The sequence below is a fragment of the Lepus europaeus genome, chromosome 7, assembly GCF_033115175.1.
Source record: "Lepus europaeus isolate LE1 chromosome 7, mLepTim1.pri, whole genome shotgun sequence".
NCBI classification, from domain to species: Eukaryota; Metazoa; Chordata; class Mammalia; order Lagomorpha; family Leporidae; genus Lepus; species Lepus europaeus.
Window position 1 is genome coordinate 8,943,788 of NC_084833.1, and position 18,509 is coordinate 8,962,296.

Consider the following 18,509-nt stretch of genomic DNA (forward strand, 5'->3'; position numbering starts at 1 on the left):
TCTCTGTCCTTAATGTACTGTACATTTTGATTTAATGCTATAACTAGTACTCAAACAGTATGTTTCACTTTGTGTTTCCATGTGGGTGCAAACTGTTGAAGTATTCATACTAAATTGATCTTCTGTATATAAATAGAATTGAAAATGAATCTTGATGTGAATGGAAAGGGAGAGGGAGCGGGAGAGGGGAGGGTTGCGGGTGGGAGGGAAATTATGGGAAGGGGAAGCCATTGTAATCCATAAGCTGTATACTAGAAATTTATATTCATTAAATAAAAGTTAAAAAAAAAATAAAAAATAAAAAAAGAATTAATTATATTATGTATGTTTGAATGCTTTTCATTTTTTTTTTTAGATTTTTACTTTCAAAGGATGCATGACTTACTAGTGACTCTTATTAGGGTCAGAACTGCTGAACAGTGAATTTGATGATTTTTGAATTTGAATCCTGGAGGCAACATCTGGTCTTTAATGTCTTTTGTAAAGTTACAGTGAAGGTCTCTTTGAGCTTCTTGTGCTCTTTTGTAAACTTTTTACCAATTAAACTATGCTGAATTTTTGTAGGGCTGACAGAAACCCTAGATTAAGCTCACATTGGGTTGTGTAGCAAAGGATCATCATGAAAAGATTATTCATAGATGATGTTTCCACCTATCCATCCCTCCCATCCATCCATCCATCCATCCATCCATCCATCCAATAATCCATCCATCCAAATGCTATCCTATGTTGAACTCATAAATATGAAACCCCTCCTGCACTCTAGATCCTGTTCTTTGCATGTATATTTAGTGTAGGAACAGCTTGGAACTGGTCCTTACTCTTCAGGAGCTCACTTTCTTTTGAAAGAGCAAAAAAATCCACTTATTAATAAATGAGATATATCCAAAAGTGTTAAATACAGCAAGAATTACAAAAATAACCACAAAAAAGAAGGAAATGAGAGATTCCTTGATCAGTGTGGGTTCCATCAGCAGTCAAAGGCAGTCAGTAGGGAGTGAAGGAGTTATAACCTGTAATTGGGTAAGTGGAAGGTGATATCCAAGAGCTAGTCAGGGAAATACTGAATGCAGAGGAAAGAATATGTACACAGGCCTGAGGGTGGAGGAGACTTGCCAATGTCAAGAAAGGCAAAGAACATGACAAAACTGGGTCAACAGGGAAAAGAACAGTCTAATCTGATAGAAATCCGTGCCATTTAATTGGGGATTAAATCAATGTAATAAGAACAAGGGAAACAAATTTGGCCTGGATTAAAAAAAATGAAATGCATTTGAGAGCCCAACATGAATCCAACCCTCCTTATGTATGAATGCATATTTTCTATCTGAATTACAGTGACCTTCTGTTTACCTCATTTAGCATTTTTGATTAAGAATACACTTGACAGTGGCTATTAGAGGAGGGAATGTATTTCTGGATGTATTTTCACTTAGTGAACATAGGTGGGTTCTAGCATTTCCAAGTGAAATGATGATCTTTGATGTTGAAATGAGTGGCCACCTCCTTTCCTAGGACTTGATGGGTCTGGCTGCTGCCCGAGTCATTATGGACTTGCCCTGCCAGAGGACCATCCAAATAGTTCTTGTTCATCTGAAAATGCCACATCACATCCATGCTAAAAATGTGTTTTACCTTTGTATTTTGTCAGCATATCTAGTGGTATCACTCTTTGGTTTATCAAAAACAATACTCAGTCCAGGGAAAAGTTCACCTGCAAACCAACATTTACAGGGAGAAAAAGGACAGCCAAAGACTCAGAATATCATGTTGCTTTTACAACTTTTTCCTCCCCAAAAGAGATATGATAAGGGTTCCAGACAGCTCTCAAATTGCAGAAGTCTAGAAAACTCTGTCCTAAGATTCTATGACATACACTTATTGATCATTCCCAATGACAAACATGCTGCAAACATAAGCCTTTCACAGACTCTGACCAAAGTGAGTGGGAAAGAAATAACTGCACCAAAAGACAGCTGATAGTATACTTGCCTAAGAAGATTTCAGGGCAAATTCCAAAATATTCTTAGGCATTTGAAGTCTTTGCCATACTTAACTTACCCACCAACATTTCTTGAGAATCATACTTTTCAGTGATTATAAAGCAAAAAAAAGTTTATTGAGTTTCATGAATACCCATTAAGTTTATTTTAGTAGTTTTTCATGAATATATCTTCCATCTGGGGATAAGACATATCATATTTCCTTTATTTTACTTATTCTATAAATAGAATTTTACCTTTACCTACTAGGGTTATTGGGAATTTAAGCTCGAGTGTGTCATGGAGGCAAGCCTCTTCTTTTTTAAAGATTTTCGAGATCTGGAAGAAGGGTAGAGAGCTGCTTACCCAGGACAATAACTTGGAACATTTTCTTGTTTGGAGGCAGTTTGATTGGCAGTGAGATGTCTGTAGTGCAAGTCATCAAGTTTTCTCCTAGGACAGGGGCCTCACTTGCCTTAGACCAACCTGGTGCTGGGCACTCATGTCTGTACTGTTCAGTTCTCAGTCCATACTTTTACCACACCAGCTAAGATATGTCAGAGGCCTGCAAATATGTGACTTTCCTGGGCTAGATGTGTGCACACATAGTGACTAGGGCCTGAGATTGAATCAAGTAGAACAGTCAGAATCCACATAGGAACCACACATGTTGAGTAACATGTGCTGACCTCTGTTTCTGCAATGGGGCTAGAGAGAGGATGTGGCCTCCAGGGTGTGTCTGAAGCAATGAGAAAGAATGTCTCCCTCACACACGAACACACACACACACACATTGTAGCTGTTTTCTTTCTACTGACTCATTTGTGGGTTGAGGTCTTTATGAACCTGTAATAGGCTTGAGATCACACTCAGGGTTATTCAGGAAAGGTGCACAGAGATGTAAAAATGAGCTCTGGGGAGTCATAGGAAGGAAAAGGAACTTTCCTTTTAACTGTAGAAACTTCCTCTGCTTCAGAGGATCAGAGGAGGTTTTGAGTAGTGAATACATAACCTAAACATAGTGAGTTCAGATGATGAGGGAGGTGGGGGTGTGCACAGGGGATTCAGCAAAGAGGAGATCAGGAGGGGATAATTCCTCACTTTCAGGTGTTGTCCCAACCACACTGGGATGTCCCCAGGCCATCAGGAAGCATCTGGGAAGTGAGGGCCATGGAAGCTGCACCTCTGCCTAGAGTGGTTGTGTGGTGCTTGCTGGGTCCTATCTCTGCAAGTCTGCTGCCTGATCCCTTAGGGGGTTTTCCCTGGGAGTGTTATTCTCATGACGGACTTGGTTTTGTAAGCTGAGTTCACCTCACCTTTTTGTCTGCTTCCTGCCTATCAATGTCATTGTTCTTTCACACCCAATCTGCCATTACCAGAGTCTACCCAGATCAGACAGCAGCCTACTGAGTCACCTGATCTTGGATGGTGACCCTCTGAAACCATGAACTGAAATAGACCTTCTTCTTTCATAAGTAAACTCCTCTAAAATGTTTCATTTCAAGTAATGAAAAACTGACAAGTACAGAAGATTGGTATGAGAAGTGAAGTCACCATTATTGGAATTGGTCTACTGAAAAAGTTGGAAGAGTACTGAGGTGTCAACTAGAGACAGTTTAGAGTTCAATAAGCACAGCATTATAATGAGGCTTAGGAGACTGGAATGCAGGTAGAAATGTGGATAGTGCAGGCCACATTGGGAGGGTCCAAATGGAAATGAGGATTCTGGATGAAGGTCAAGGTTGTGTATAGAGGAGCTTTCAAGATAGACAAGTGAGAGGTACTTCCTCCGATCCACACAGGAATAAGCTTGCCCAGCATACTCCAAGAAGTACTGGATATTCTATTGCTGTGGATTCATTCTGAGAGGAGGACTGCAGTGGGGCAAGAGGCACAGAGTCACCATACAGACCCCAGGAGTCGGGTGAAAGCAGGCCAGAGGTGAGCAGCCCGCAGACTCATTCATTTCAGTTGGTACAGCAGCTTATATAGCCAAGGCAGCCAATCTGGTCAAGGGGATGTTTATGCTCTAACCAATCACTGCCTGTTGCCAGGCAGGCTGCATTGTCAGGTGGTTTCCCAGGGGGTTTATAAAGCCATTCCTGAGTAACTGATGCTAGCTTGCCAGTGGCCATCTTGGCATGGCCTGGAAATGAGGATTCTCCCTTGGAAATGGATGAAGGTCAAGGCTGTGTGCAGAGGAGCTTTCAAGATAGACAAGTGAGAGGTACTGCCTCCAATCCACACAGGAATAAGCTTGCCCAGCATATTCCAAGTAGTATCGGATATTCCAATATTTTTAGAGCTTTATAGTGTTGAAGTGATTCTTAGCTGAACATGATGTCTGTTGTAACTTTGACGAACATTCTCAAATTTGTTATTTAGTAATGGTATCTTTTTTTTGAAGTGTCAAATCTTGTGGCTATAAAATAAATTACTGTTGTAACTTAATTTGAAAAATGTTGTCACATGTTGCTACATGGGTGTTATTGGCTGCAGTCAGTGAGTTTTTCAGTGGTAATCAGGAGCAAATAAGAGTAGAGCAGAAGGATTTGGAAAATTTGCAGACAAACTAGAAAATAAATGAAGAAATTCTAAGCCTTTTTGGGAAAAAAAAGTAGAGAAATGGATTTCATAGGAGATAAGCATAGGTAGACAAAGGATAATCAGCAGGAAGAGAAAGACTCTGAAGGCATTTCAGACATCTTTGAACACCCATCACATCACAATCCTATCAGAGCTATAAAATGAGAAACTGTTTCAAAGCTCTTCCAGGTCTGGGTCCTTTCAGGGAACAATCCCTGGGCATCCTGCTTGCCCAGAACCAGCTCCAGATACTGCCTTTCCAGGAAAGTGCCCCAAGGTTCCTTCAACAAAGGCTGGAGTGGCTGAATGGTCATCCTGCTGGTGGCAGTCTGTGGAGCCATCCACAGGATGCTGGATCGCTGTGACAAATTGAGAGAGTCGTGGGATTGTGGCAGCTTCCACCAAGGTTTTAAAGGAATGCCCGAGAGGTCAAGCGGAATGGTGTTCCAGTGTTGTGCCCTTACAAGATGGAGGCTAGTGAAGCTGTGAGGATCAAACACAATGGTTGCACAGGGTGAAAATTCTGCCTCATGGCTCATGAACTTCTCAGTACTGAGCTCCACCTTCTAAGGGCATTTGGAGCTGATTTTCACAATCTAAACCCAGAGTCAGAAAGACTGAGAAACGCTATTCAACTATCAGATCATTTTTTCATCTCTTCTTATTTTTTAAAGATTTATTGGAAAGGCAGAGTTACAGAGAGAAAGAGAGAGTGGGAGAGAGAGAAATATTGATTTTCCATTTTCTAGTATATTCCAAAACAGCCGGGGCTGGGCCAGGCCAAATCTAGGAGCCTGGCACTCTACCTAGCTATCCCATGTCGGTGGCGGGGCCTGAAGTTCTATGGCCAACATCCACTGCTTTCCCTGGTGCTGATTAGGAAGCAGAATATCTGGGTTATGAACTGACATTCACATGAGATGCTGGCATTGCAGGAAGTAGCTTACACCTTTGCATCACATCTGAGACCCCCATCACCATTTACTGTTGCAGAAACATGCACGTATTGCAGCATCACGAGGCAGTGCAGGAGATAAAGCTGCAGAAGTTTCTCACCTCAACCACGACAGGGAAGTGAGTGGAAGGTGAAGAGGGGCCTTAAATGACTGAGACTCAGCTTCTGGGTCTGGAGTCACTGGGAGAGAAGGTCAGCCAGCTACAGTCTGAGTCTCACAGAGCATGGGTTGGAATTTTGTCCCTTTCTTTGTCTTCAGGTTGAAATCCCCCAACACTCCCCAGGAGATTCAGCAGACATTGTGACCCACTGGATAAGTGAAGGTCTGCTTCAGGAAGCTCACAGGCTGCATGGCTGCAAGGTGTGTCCATCAGCATCCTTGTTTGTGGCCAGGTTATCCTTTTTCTCAGGAAAAAGCTAACATGGATTCATTCCTGTCCTATGACAGAGGGAGAGACTTGTCTAGGATGTGGTGTGCACATAGGTTTAATTCAGCAGGTGTATGTGGTACCATCCACCTATGGCCTGGTGTCACCCTATTGTAAGGACAGAAGCCCTGTCACCTGGAAATCACATAAAAGAGTAAGCTGACCTCATTCACCATGTTTGAACAGAAGTCTTTATGCACAAAGAGGAAGAAATTACCAGTGGCTTGCCATTTACAAGTCTGTTCACAAGGGATATCTGATCCATGTGTTGTTGGTTCCAACTTCACCTCAATAGCATTGAGAGATATGTTAACATTTTCAAAGCTGTAATAATCTGAAAACAGATTCCCCAGCCATTACGTCGCTTTAGCTTACAGTAAGAATCATTGGATAGACCACTGTGTACCATAGAGTACAAAAGAAGAAATGAAATTTATGCTTGGCAAGTAGTTACTCCTCAAGCCAATCAAGTTGCCCATAGCTGTACCTTTCCCCATAATTGTGATACCAACCATGTTAGACCTTCAGGAGCACACAGAAAGTCACAGAGCTAGGACCAGAAATAGTTTTTTTTTAATCTGACTTGCCCCAAATGGTAGAGTTAGAAACATGCCAGAAAATAGTTTTTTAATCACTAATTCATTTTCTACATTTTTTTCAGTCACATTCACTACTTTCCAATGCTGATTTTCCTCTACTGGTATCTCTATTTCTCGTTTTTTAAAATATTTCTTTGAAAGGAAAGAGTTATAGAGGTAGGAAGAGTGAGCGAGCGAAGAGAAAGAGAAGAGAGAGAGAGACAGGGAGAGAGAAAGAGAGAGAGGGAGAGAGGGAGGGAGAGAGAAAGAGAGCGAGGGAGAGAGAGAGAGAGAGAGAGATCTTCCATTTGCTGGTTCACTCCCAAAATTTCTATAATGACCAGGGCTGGGCCAAGCCAAAGCCAGGAGCCAGGAGCTTCTTCCAGGTCTCCCATGTGGGTGCAGAGGCCCAAGAACTTGGGCTATCCTCTGCTGCTTTCTCAGACACATTAGTACGGAGCGGGATTGGAATTGGAGCAGCTGGGACTTGAACCAGCTCCCATATGGGATGCTGGGGCTGCAGGCAGGGGCCATAACCCCCTGTGCCATAGCGCCTGCCTCAACCCTCCATTTCTAGTTTTCACAAAACTATGTCTGCAAAATGCATGCAGAGGAACTTTCAGTGATCTATTGTTGAAGTGAGTATTAGTGTCTTACCACAGATTAAGCAGTAAAAGGTAAATCTGAGAAGAGCAAGTGAAATTTCTAAAATGTGAAGTGATTGATATTTTGAGCTAAATTGGAGAAATTCAGATTATGCCATTGATAAAGACATAGCTAGAAGCTAAAACACACAGGGAGATAATCAACTCTCCTCCAACAGAGGCTCATGCAGGACGTTGAGTTTGGCTCATTCATTCTGAATCTCTGGAATTCGTCCAGGGCCAAAGAAGAGGGATCTGTGTCCCATTCATGCTCTAGTGGGAACTGTGGGGGAAAACTGAAAGAATTGCTTTTCGAAGAGTAGATTCCCCTCTCCTACATGTCTTTTGTAACTACCCTGCATCCAAAACACTTCTTGTAAGATTCCAATGTGAGCTTTTTAAGAAGGTATGCAAATTGGGAAGGAAGAACTCAAACTATCCCTCTTTGCAGATGATAGGATTCTTTATTTAGGGGACCCAAAGAACTCTACTAAGAGACTTTTGGAACTCATAGAAGAGTTTGGCAAAGTAGCAGGACATAAAATCAATGCACAAAAATCAACAGCCTTTGTATACACAGGCAAAGCCATGGCTGAGGAAGAACTTCTAAGGTCAATCCCATTCACAATAGCTACAAAAACAATCAAATACCTTGGAATAAACTTAACCAAGGACGTTAAATATCTCTATGATGAAAATTACAAAACCTTAAAGAAAGAGATAGAAGAGGATACCAAAAAATGGAAAAATCTTCCATATTTATGGATTGGAAGAATCAATATCATCAAATGTCTATTCTCCCAAAAACAATTTTTAGATTCAATGCAATACCAATCAAAATACCGAAGACCTTCTTCTCAGATCTGGAAAAAAGTGATGCTGAAATTCATATGGAGACACAGGAGACCTCGAAAAGTTAAAGCAATCTTGAACAACAAAGACAAAGCCGGAGGCATCACAATACCAGATTTCAGGACATACTACAGGGCAGTTGTTATCAAAACAGCATGGTACTGGTACAGAAACAGATGGATAGACCAATGGAACAGAATAGAAACACCAGAAATCAATCCAAACATCTACAGCCAACTTATCTTTGATCAAGGATCTAAAACCAATTCCTGGAGTAAGGACGGTCTATTCAATAAATGGTGCTGGGAAAATTGGATTTCCACTTGCAGAATCATGAAGCAAAACCCCTACCTTTCACCTTACACAAAAATTCATTCAACATGGATTAAAGACTTAAATCTACGACCCGAAACCATCAAATTATTAGAGAGCATTGGAGAAACCCTGCAAGATATAGGTACAGGCAAAGACTTCTTGGAAAAGACCCCAGAAGCACAGGCAGTCAAAGCCAAAATTAACATTTGGGATTGCATCAAATTGAGAAGTTTCTGTACTTCAAAAGAAACAGTCAGGAAAGTGAATAGGCAACCAACACAATGAAAAAAATATTTGCAAACTATGCTACAGATAAAGGGTTGATAACCAGAATCTACAAAGAGATCAAGAAACTCCACAACAACAAAACAAACAACCCACTTAAGAGATGAGCCAAGGACTTCATTAGACATTTTTCCAAAGAAGAAACCCAAATGGCCAACAGACACATGAACAAATGTTCAAGATCACTAGCAATCAGAGAAATGCAAATCAAAACCACAATGAGGTTTCACTTCACCCCAGTTAGAATAGCTCACATACAGAAATCTACCAAGAACAGATGCTGGCGAGGATGTGGGGAAAAAGTGACACTAACCCACTGTTGGTGGGAATGCAAACTGGTTAAGCCACTATGGAAGTCAGTCTGGAGATTCCTCAGAAACCTGAACATAACCCTAGCATGCAACCCAGCCATCCCACTCCTTGGAATTTACCCAAAGGAAATTAATTTGGCTAATAAAAAAGCCATCTGTACATTAATGTTTATTGCAGCTCAATTCACAATAGCTAAGACCTGGAACCAACCCAAATGCCCATCAACAGTAGACTGGATAAAGAAATTATGGGACATGTACTCTATAGAATACTATACAGCAGTCAAAAACAATGAAATCCAGTCATTTGCAACAAGATGGAGGAATCTGGAAAACATCATGCTGAGTGAATTAAGCCAGTCCCAAAGAGACAAATATCATTTGTTTTCCCTGATCAGTGACAACTAACTGAGCACCAAAGGGGAAACTTGTTGAAGTGAAATGGACACTATGAGAAACGTGACCTGATGAGCTCTTGTCCTGAGTGTTGATGTATAATGTAATACTTTATCCAATTTAGTATTTTTTTTGTTTTGTTCTAGTACTAGTGGTTGAACTCTGTAATTAACACACAATTATTCCAAGTGTTTAAATTTTAACTGAAAAGTGATCCCTATTAAATAGAAGAGTGGGAAAAAAAGAGGGAGGAGATGTACAATTTGGGACATGCTCAATCGGACTTGCCCCAAATGGTGGAGTTAAAACCGTGCCAGGGAATTCCAATATAATCCCATCAAGGTGGCATGTACCAATGCCATCTCACTAGCCCAAGTGATGAATTTCAGTTCACAATTGATCACACTGATAGATCTAAGAGTCAAAGGGATCACACAAACAAGACAAGTGTCTGCTAATACTAACTGATAGAATCAAAAAGGGAGAGAACGATCCAACATGGGAAGCGGGATACACAGCAGACTCATAGAATGGCAGACGTCCTAAACAGCACTCTGGCCTCAGAATCAGCCCTTAAGGCATTTGGATCTGGCTGAAGGGCCCATGAGAGTATTTTAGGCATGGAAAGCCAAGACTCTCTGGAAAAAAAAAGAAGACCTAAATGAAAGATCTCTGTGAGTGAGATCCCAGTGGAAAGAACGGGGCCATCAAAGATGGAGGTATCTTTCTCTGAAGGGAGGAGAGGACTTCCACTTTGACTATGACCCTATCGGAATAAGATCAAAGTCAGCCAACCCAAAAGGCTTCCATAGCCTTGGAAACACATGACAAGAGCCTAGGGAGATTTCTACGCCATAAACAAGAGTGTCAAATTGTTAAGTCAACAACAGGAGTCACTGTGTACTTACATCTCATGTGGGATCTGTCCTTAATGTGTTGTCCAATGTGAAGTAATGCTATAACTAGTACTGAAACAGTATTTTACACTTTGTCTTTCTGTGTGGGTGCAAACTAGTGAAATCTTTACTTAGTATACACTAAATCGATCTTCTGTATATAAAGATAATTGAAAATCAATCTTGATGTGAATGGAATGAGAGAGTGAGTGGGAGATGGGAGGTGTGTGAGTGGGAGGGAAGTTATGGGGGGGGGAAGCCATTGTAATGCATACACTGTACTTTGGAAATTTACATTTACTAAATAAAAGTTAAAAAAATTTGTATTTATTAAATAAAAGGTTTCTTGGGAGAAAAAAGAAATAATAGGAAATAATTGCTTAAAGGGAGCCCAATCCAAAACAATCTGGCATTGTATGTATCAATGAAATATCAATTTCCCTATGTTATCAAATCCTATAGCCCAATACAACAATATTCTTAATTTGTGGATTCAACTTGGAAGTACCAAAACAATCTGGCATTGTATGTATCAATGAAATATCAATTTCCCTATGTTATCAAATCCTATAGCCCAATACAACAATATTCTTAATTTGTGGATTCAACTTGGAAGTACCAAAACTTGAACTTGAAAGAAGACAAAAGTTTGGGATTTATTTAAGCAGATAACATGAAATGTAAGTTATAATTTGAGTGTTGGTTTTGAGTGTGTTCAGATGACAAAAAACTCATTGATTTTTATACTAAACTTCTTGGTAAGTTTACTGTATTCTTGTAAAATGTTTTTGCTAAAGAATGTGAGTGGGGCCAGTCTGTGGCATGGTGGGCTAAGCCTTTTGCTGTTGCCCAGCAGCCCATATGTGTGCCGGTTTGTATCCTGGCCACTTCACTTCTGATGCCGCTCTCTGCGATGGCCTGGGAGAGTATTAGAAGATGACCCAAGTGCTTTGGTCCCTGTACCCATGTAGGAGACCTGAAAGAAAACTCCTGGCCTCTGGCTTTGGATTGGCACAGCTCTGGCCATTGTGGCCATTTGGGAGAGTGAACCAGCAGATGGAAGACCTTTCTGTCTCTCCGTCTAACTCTACTTCTCAAATAAATAAATTTTTAAAAAAGAATCCTTGGTTGACTATGAGTTGATTTTTGTTTAAGGTATAAGGTAGCATTCTTGTTTCATATTTCTGCATGCAGAGATCTGATATTCCCAACATCATTTATGTATAAGGTAGTTCTTCCTCCAGGGATTGATTTTAGCTTATTCATCCTAGATTAATTGGTTGTAATTGTATGGATTGATTTATGGGTTTCTATTTTGTGCCAGTGCCAGGTTGCTTTAATTGCCCTTCAGTATGTATTAAAATCTGGTATTGTGATGCCTTCAGCTTTGTTTTTGTTGTCTAAGATTGCTTTAGCCATTCGGAGTCTCTTGTATTTCCATATGAACATTAGCATCATTTTTTTCTAGATCTGAGAAGAATGTCCTTGATGTTTTGATTGGGATCACATTCAATCTGAATTGCTTTGAGTAATATAGACATTTTGGTGATACTGATTCTTCCAATCTACACACATGGGACGTTTTTCCATTTTAATGAGTCTTATCTGTTTTTCTTTAATGTTTTATAAATTTCACCATAGAGATCTTTCACATCCTTTTAAAAACTTATTCCAAAGTATTTAATTTTTTGTAGCTATTGTGACTAGTACTGATCTTACAAGTTCTTTCTCAGCCATGGCATTGTTTGTAAATACAAAGGCTGTTGCTATTTGTGTGTTGTTTTTATAGCCTGTAACTTTGCCAGACATTCTTATGAGTTGCAATAGTCTCTTTGTAATGTCTTTTGGCTCCCCTATTTATAACATCATGTCATCTGCAAACACGGATCATTTTATTTCCTTCTTTCTAATTTGTATCCCTTTGATTTCTTTTTTTGCATAATGGCTCTAGCTACTACTTCTAGAACTATATCGAATCTGGAAAACACATTTGAGCTGGGTTCTGGGAATATTAATAGGGCAAATTTATATAGAACGTCCTGGCAATGCAAGCCTTTGTAGGTGGAGGACCTGAAAGATCATTTTCAAGCAAGCAGTTATTAAGCCATCTGCATTTTTCTTTCTTATGCATCATCCACAAACATTTTAAAAATAGCTCTTTTCCATGAGCTTAAATGTATTTGCAGCAAAATAAACTTATCTTAAATTCCACCTATCCACAAACCATGTATGTTTGGCAGAGATGCTAGTTGTGAAAAATCACCAAAAAAATAAGAAAACAATCACACAAAACAAGTAGACATGATTCAAGTAAGAGATTTAGTTGCATGATTAAAAGGTTTTAATAATAACATAATCACAAATATATACCTAGCAATATCCACAGGTGATATTATATAGCATCTACTGTGTACCATGCTATATTCTAAGGATCTGCACATTTTAACTCATCTATGCTTCAGAAAACATCTGTAATCATTCTGCTTCCATTTGAAGTAAGAAAAGAGCATTAAGAGTCCCTCTAGCATTGTAAAACCAGCCCCACCCTCATTTGACTTCAAAGAGCCCTGTATCTACATCTCTGTGCATATGTCTTTTTCCTTCAGGACTTCCATTTACTTTGTTTATGTACTTGAGCCTTAAAAAGACCCAGATCTCTTCCCACAAGTTTAGTGGTAGTGTAATTAAAACACTATCAGGGAGAATATATGGAGGGGGGGGCGGAGCCAAGATGGCAGATAGTGAGGGCGCGCACCAATAGTCTGGGAAAAGATAGTTTAATAAAAGTGGAGTTACTGTAGCCTCAGGAAAAGACTCAAGAAAAAAGCTGCAGAGGAAACTCTTCCGGATCTAGTGGATGTGACACGGAGGACCTACAGGGAGATCAAGGTCGCCCACCACGTGGAAGCCGAGCCGCGGGAGCCGAGCCGCTGAAACTGCATGCCAGCACTGGAAGGGGAGGTAAGACAAAAACCTCAGAAACCCAAGACATTGGTGGGGAAAGGCAGAACGAGGCCTGAGGCCCCACTGGGGAAAGTTCACCAGGCTGACTGGAGGAGAGAAAAAAAAACCGAATAAATAAGGGGAACCGGCATGGACACTAGCCTCTCTCTCCACTCACCTTACAAAGCCGAGCAAGACAAAGAGCAGGCGCCATTTTACATATCTAAAGTGGAAACCTCGAGTAGCCAAGCAGAAAAACTTGACTTTGGTCAGGAGAAATAACAGGAACTTAGAATCTAGTGAAAGTGTGGAGCTAACGATCTGAGACTGTTAAAATCCGAGGGGGTGGAGAGCGGCAAGATGGCGGAATAGGAAGGGAGCACATTGATAGTTCGTCAAGACACATGTTAATATAAGTGGAGATACTGCAGGGTCAAGGAAGAGTAGGGGAAGAAACAGCAGAGGAAACTCTTCCGGAACTAGTGATTCACAGTGTACCTGCGTGGAGAGCGTGGGAGCCCAAGTTCGGGACACCAGCGGCAGACTCAACGCACCAGCGCTGGAACGCGAGGTGAGCCGAACCTCCATAGCCCGAGACACCAGCGGGCAAGCGGACAGAGGAGACTAGAGGGAACGAGGCTTGAAACTCCGTGGGGAAAAGTTCACCAGGCTAACTAGAAGAGAGAGAGGAAAAAAAAAAAGTGACCGATACGGACACGAGTTTCTCTCTTTCCGCTCACCCCTCAAAGGCGAGCAAGACAAAGAGCAGGCGCCATTTTGGAGATACGTCATAAGCAGGGCGACCTCAGGTCTGCACTGGCCCTGAGCCTAGCAGAAAAACCTGACTCTGGGGGGAGGGGTGAAATAACAGGAGATTAGGATCTAACTTGGCAACCCAGTGGGAGACTGCAGGAGAATTGGAGCCCACACTGAGGGCAGCACAGATTCCCTGTGTGGTCCTTGGGAAAGAGCTTCCAATCTCTGGCTCCTGTGGGTATATCATTTGCCTGCTAACTACCTCCAATTACGTTCAGCTGTGCGGAATTACTTCCCTTTTGAATCAAAAAAAAAAAAAAAAAAAAAAAAAGAAAGAGAGATTTACCACGCCTAACCTGGGAGTGTCATCTTTGACACACCCTCAGCCCTGAGGAACCAAACACAGCTCTCAGTCCACACTCATCTCAAGCCTCTAAGGCTCCACCGAAAGCAGACAGTCCACTAAATATAGAGCCATAGTGTAACAAGAAAAAACACCACAGTGAAGAAACCAATTATCTCCAACATGCCAAACAACAAATGCAAAAATCGAGGTAACAAGAACAAGGAAGACACTATGACGCCCCCAAATGAAAAAGACACCCCAATGCAAGATTATGAAGATGATGAGATAGAAGAAATGCAAGAAGCGGATCTCAAAAAATTGATAAGAACATTAAGATGTTCTCAAAAACAAATTCTTGAACTACAGAAATCCTTCATGGACAAGATAGAAAATCCCTCTCATGAAAATGAAATATTAAGGAGGAATCAAAATGAAATGAAACAACTAGTAGAACGTGAAACTGTGATAGTGATGAGAAATCCTAATGAAATGAAGAATTCAATAGATCAAATGACAAACACATTAGAGAGCCTTAAAAACAGAATGGGCGAAGCAGAAGAGAGAATATCAGACTTAGAAGACAGAGAACAGGAAAGGAAACAGTCAAACCAAAGAAAAGAAGAAGAAATTAGAAATCTAAAAAATATTGTCGGGAATCTACAGGATACTCTTAAAAAACCCAACATTCGGGTTCTAGGAGTTCCTGAAGGCATGGAGAGGGAGAAAGGATTAGAAGGCATTTTCAGTGAGATACTAGCAGAAAATTTCCCAGGTTTGGAGAAGGACAGAGGCATCTTAGTACAGGAAGCTTATAGAACCCCTAATAAACATGACCAAAAGAGATCCTCACCACGACATGTTGTAATCAAACTCACCACAGTGAAACACAAAGAAAAGATCCTAAAATGTGCAAGAGAGAAACGTCAGATTACTCTTAGAGGATCTCCAATTAGACTCACAGCAGACTTCTCATCAGAAACCCTAAAAGCTTGGAGGGAATGGCGAGACATAGCCCAGGTACTAAGAGAGAAAAACTGCCAGCCCAGAATATTATATCCTGCAAAGCTCTCATTTGTGAATGAAGGTGAAATTAAGACTTTTCATAGCAAACAGAAACTGATAGAATTTGTTGCCACTCATCCTGCCCTGCAAAAGATGCTTAAAGATGTGTTACACACAGAAACACAGAAACATGGTCACCAATATGAAAGAAGGTAAAGGGAGGAAACCTCACAGCAAAAGATCACAGGAAGCTCAATTTCTCTTTGACATAGAATTAAACTCTGATGCTCTGTTAAAGCAATGTGTTAAAGTAATCTATTATGTTCTCTTGATGTCTGTTAAATTCTAATTGTTCAAAAACAGCTGAATTTTTATTAAGAGCTATGGGTTATGTAAATATGTGCTTATTTTCAAAGATTTGAATAATCACCTTGTAACAAGATCAAATTTGGTCTATGAGTTTATAATTTTAAACATGGCGACTTAAAGTCTTTTGTCATCCACAGTTATATATGATTTGCTGCTCATAAAACTAAAGCGTTGTTGGTTCTGTGTGTAGCTGTCCTCCTATAGGTTCCTATGGACTTTTTCCAGCCACTTCCATTGTATTCAGTACTTTGGGATGGCTCTGTAAACAGATGAAGCCAATAATGTATTAACAGTACCAACTGAGAGAAAGTATGGTTAACTGAGGTTACTAAAAAAGCAATTCAAATCAATTGGCAATCTACAAAAAGAGTTAAAGATTTTAAAAGCTATTATTAAAAATGCTATATTGGTCTATTATGCTATGTTATATGTGTGTACATATTGTATGTCCACATGGGGAAATTTTATTAAGAGTTTTATTTTAAATGGCTTTTAGATAAGATTGTCCATAAATTTAAGCTGCTAAAATCAATCAAAGATACATTTTAATTCGTGTGACCTGAATCTGTGTATCATATGTTTTAGACTTGTTGGTAGAAAGAAACTAAAAACATTTTAGATGGTTGTGCTTAAGTTTACTGGTTAAACAAACTACACCATGTTAGATATTTAAGAGGTGTTTTCAAATACATGATTCTTAAAATTTATAGAAGGCATTGGACCTTCTGGTAAATGTTTTCTTAAGTTGTTATCTAATGGTTGAAACTATTTGCTAAGTATTCATGTGATATTGCTATTGTCAGCAAGCGATCTAGGACTTGCTCCCTCATTTCTCTATTCTAAGCCCAACTTGTTCTTTCATTTCTCTATTCTCTTCAAGGTAGGAAAATAATTCTATTATGAAGGAATCTGTAGGACGCACAATTTAATCTTTAGACCTTATAAAAGAGATGGCTAACATTTTTCTGTAATAGCATAGCCAAAATAAGAATGTAAATAATAATCTCATAGCTAGATTCACTTCGCCATCAGCGAAGTATACAGTAAGTAGAAAAAACCTCCCTTTCAGACCAAAGGGAAAGAAAGTTTTCAAGTGAGAATATAATTTTCCTCATGGGCATTGTCTACCTTAGAAAAACTACTACAGAACACGCCTGTGACTATAGACTTGTAGTTCAGGCCACCGAAGATTAGAGATGGGACACGGGCACTCCCTTGACTTGCATCCTCTGGTCTGCTTTAACACAAACCAGGAGGAAAAGAAAGCTAGGCATCAGAAGCAATGGGTGGCAGGCCTATGAATGGTTGATCTGTACAGTGATCTGCCCTCAAGGAGACCCAACAGGCCAGTCCACTGCAGTGGCTTTCAATGTGGTAAGCCTGGGCTTCAGCAGAAGTCAGCTTGTGAAGAGCCCTGGCAGCTCTGCCAAGAGTTGGATCACTGGAAATGGACCTGCCCTGGAGTTGAAGGATGCCCAGGTCAGAGCCACAGATCTTATTGGCTCTAAGCTGAAAAGCCCTTCACTCAGCCCAACTTCCAAAGTGACCACTGCAGCTGAGGGTATGGTCAAGTAGGGTCAGCAACATTGCAGGCAGAACTGTAAATTTCTTGTTAGAGATGCCCCCTGTCTTTACCTGGCCAGCTCTCCTCCCAGGCCAGCCAAGTAATGAAAGTCAACAGAGTGCCTTCCCCTAGGAGGTTCACACCTCCCTTAGGATATACCCCATGTGAAGAGATAGATAGGTCTGGGCCTCTTAACTTACAAGGCCTAAAGCCCACCAGATTATTATCAAGCCCCTTCTATCAGGTTCTATTTGCCTCTCAATCAGAAAACTTAATTGTAGCTTAGACAGCACCTTTCTCAGCTCCTCTAATAATGACTCTGTCCTTTGTTCTAGACCCTGTCTAGCGTACTTGGGCCTTATTCCTTTGTAATCATAACCTCTACTCTACCACCAATGGCTCTACTCCCAACCTGTGTGTACTGATGGTCCTCTTCCCCACTTAATGCTGTATAATTGTTCAAACCTGGTTAATGCCACTCTTAGGATCATTGGTTACTATCCTCACCCTGTCTTTTATGACCTTGTCTAAATATGATCAGAGTCGGCAAACTTGGAAGGCTTCCATAGCCTTGGCAACTCATGACGACAGCCTAGGGTGGTTACTGGCGCTATAAACTAGAGTGTCAATTTGTTGGGTCAACAACAGGAGCCACTGTGCACTTGCTCCTCATGTGGGATCTCTGTCCTTAATGTGCTGTACATTTTGATTTGATGCTATAACTAGTACTCAAACAGTATGTTTCACTTTGTGTGTCTATGTGAGTGCAAACTGTTGAAACCTTTATACTAAATTGATCTTCTGTATATAAAGAGAATTGAAAATGAATCTTGATGCAAATGGAAGGGGAGAGTGAGCGGGAGAGGGGAGGGTTGTGGGTGGGAGGGAAGTTTGCTTGCAAAAGCTTTTTCTGGAATGTGTGATTATTATTTGAATTAGCAGTCACCAATGATCATAATAATGTTTCTTGATAAAACATGAAAGTTAAAGAAAAATAACCCCTTTGGATCAGGCCCCTGGATCAGTGTAGGGAGCTTTCAGGTGAATTAGCTAGGTTAAGTCCATGAGGACTTGGGCATCAGGCAGATCCTCATTAAGTCCTGGCAAGGAAAATGTCTATCATTTCATTCCCAAAATCGTTTAGTGTCTTGGAATTAAAGGAAGCCATCCACAGCCAGCTGTGCAAAGATATGAACATGTACAAACAACTCCTTTCTTGAATTTTCAAAACCAAGTGTGATCTCTACACAGAACAACTTGTGCTGCATGACTATTATGTAAATAATTGTGTAATAAATAAT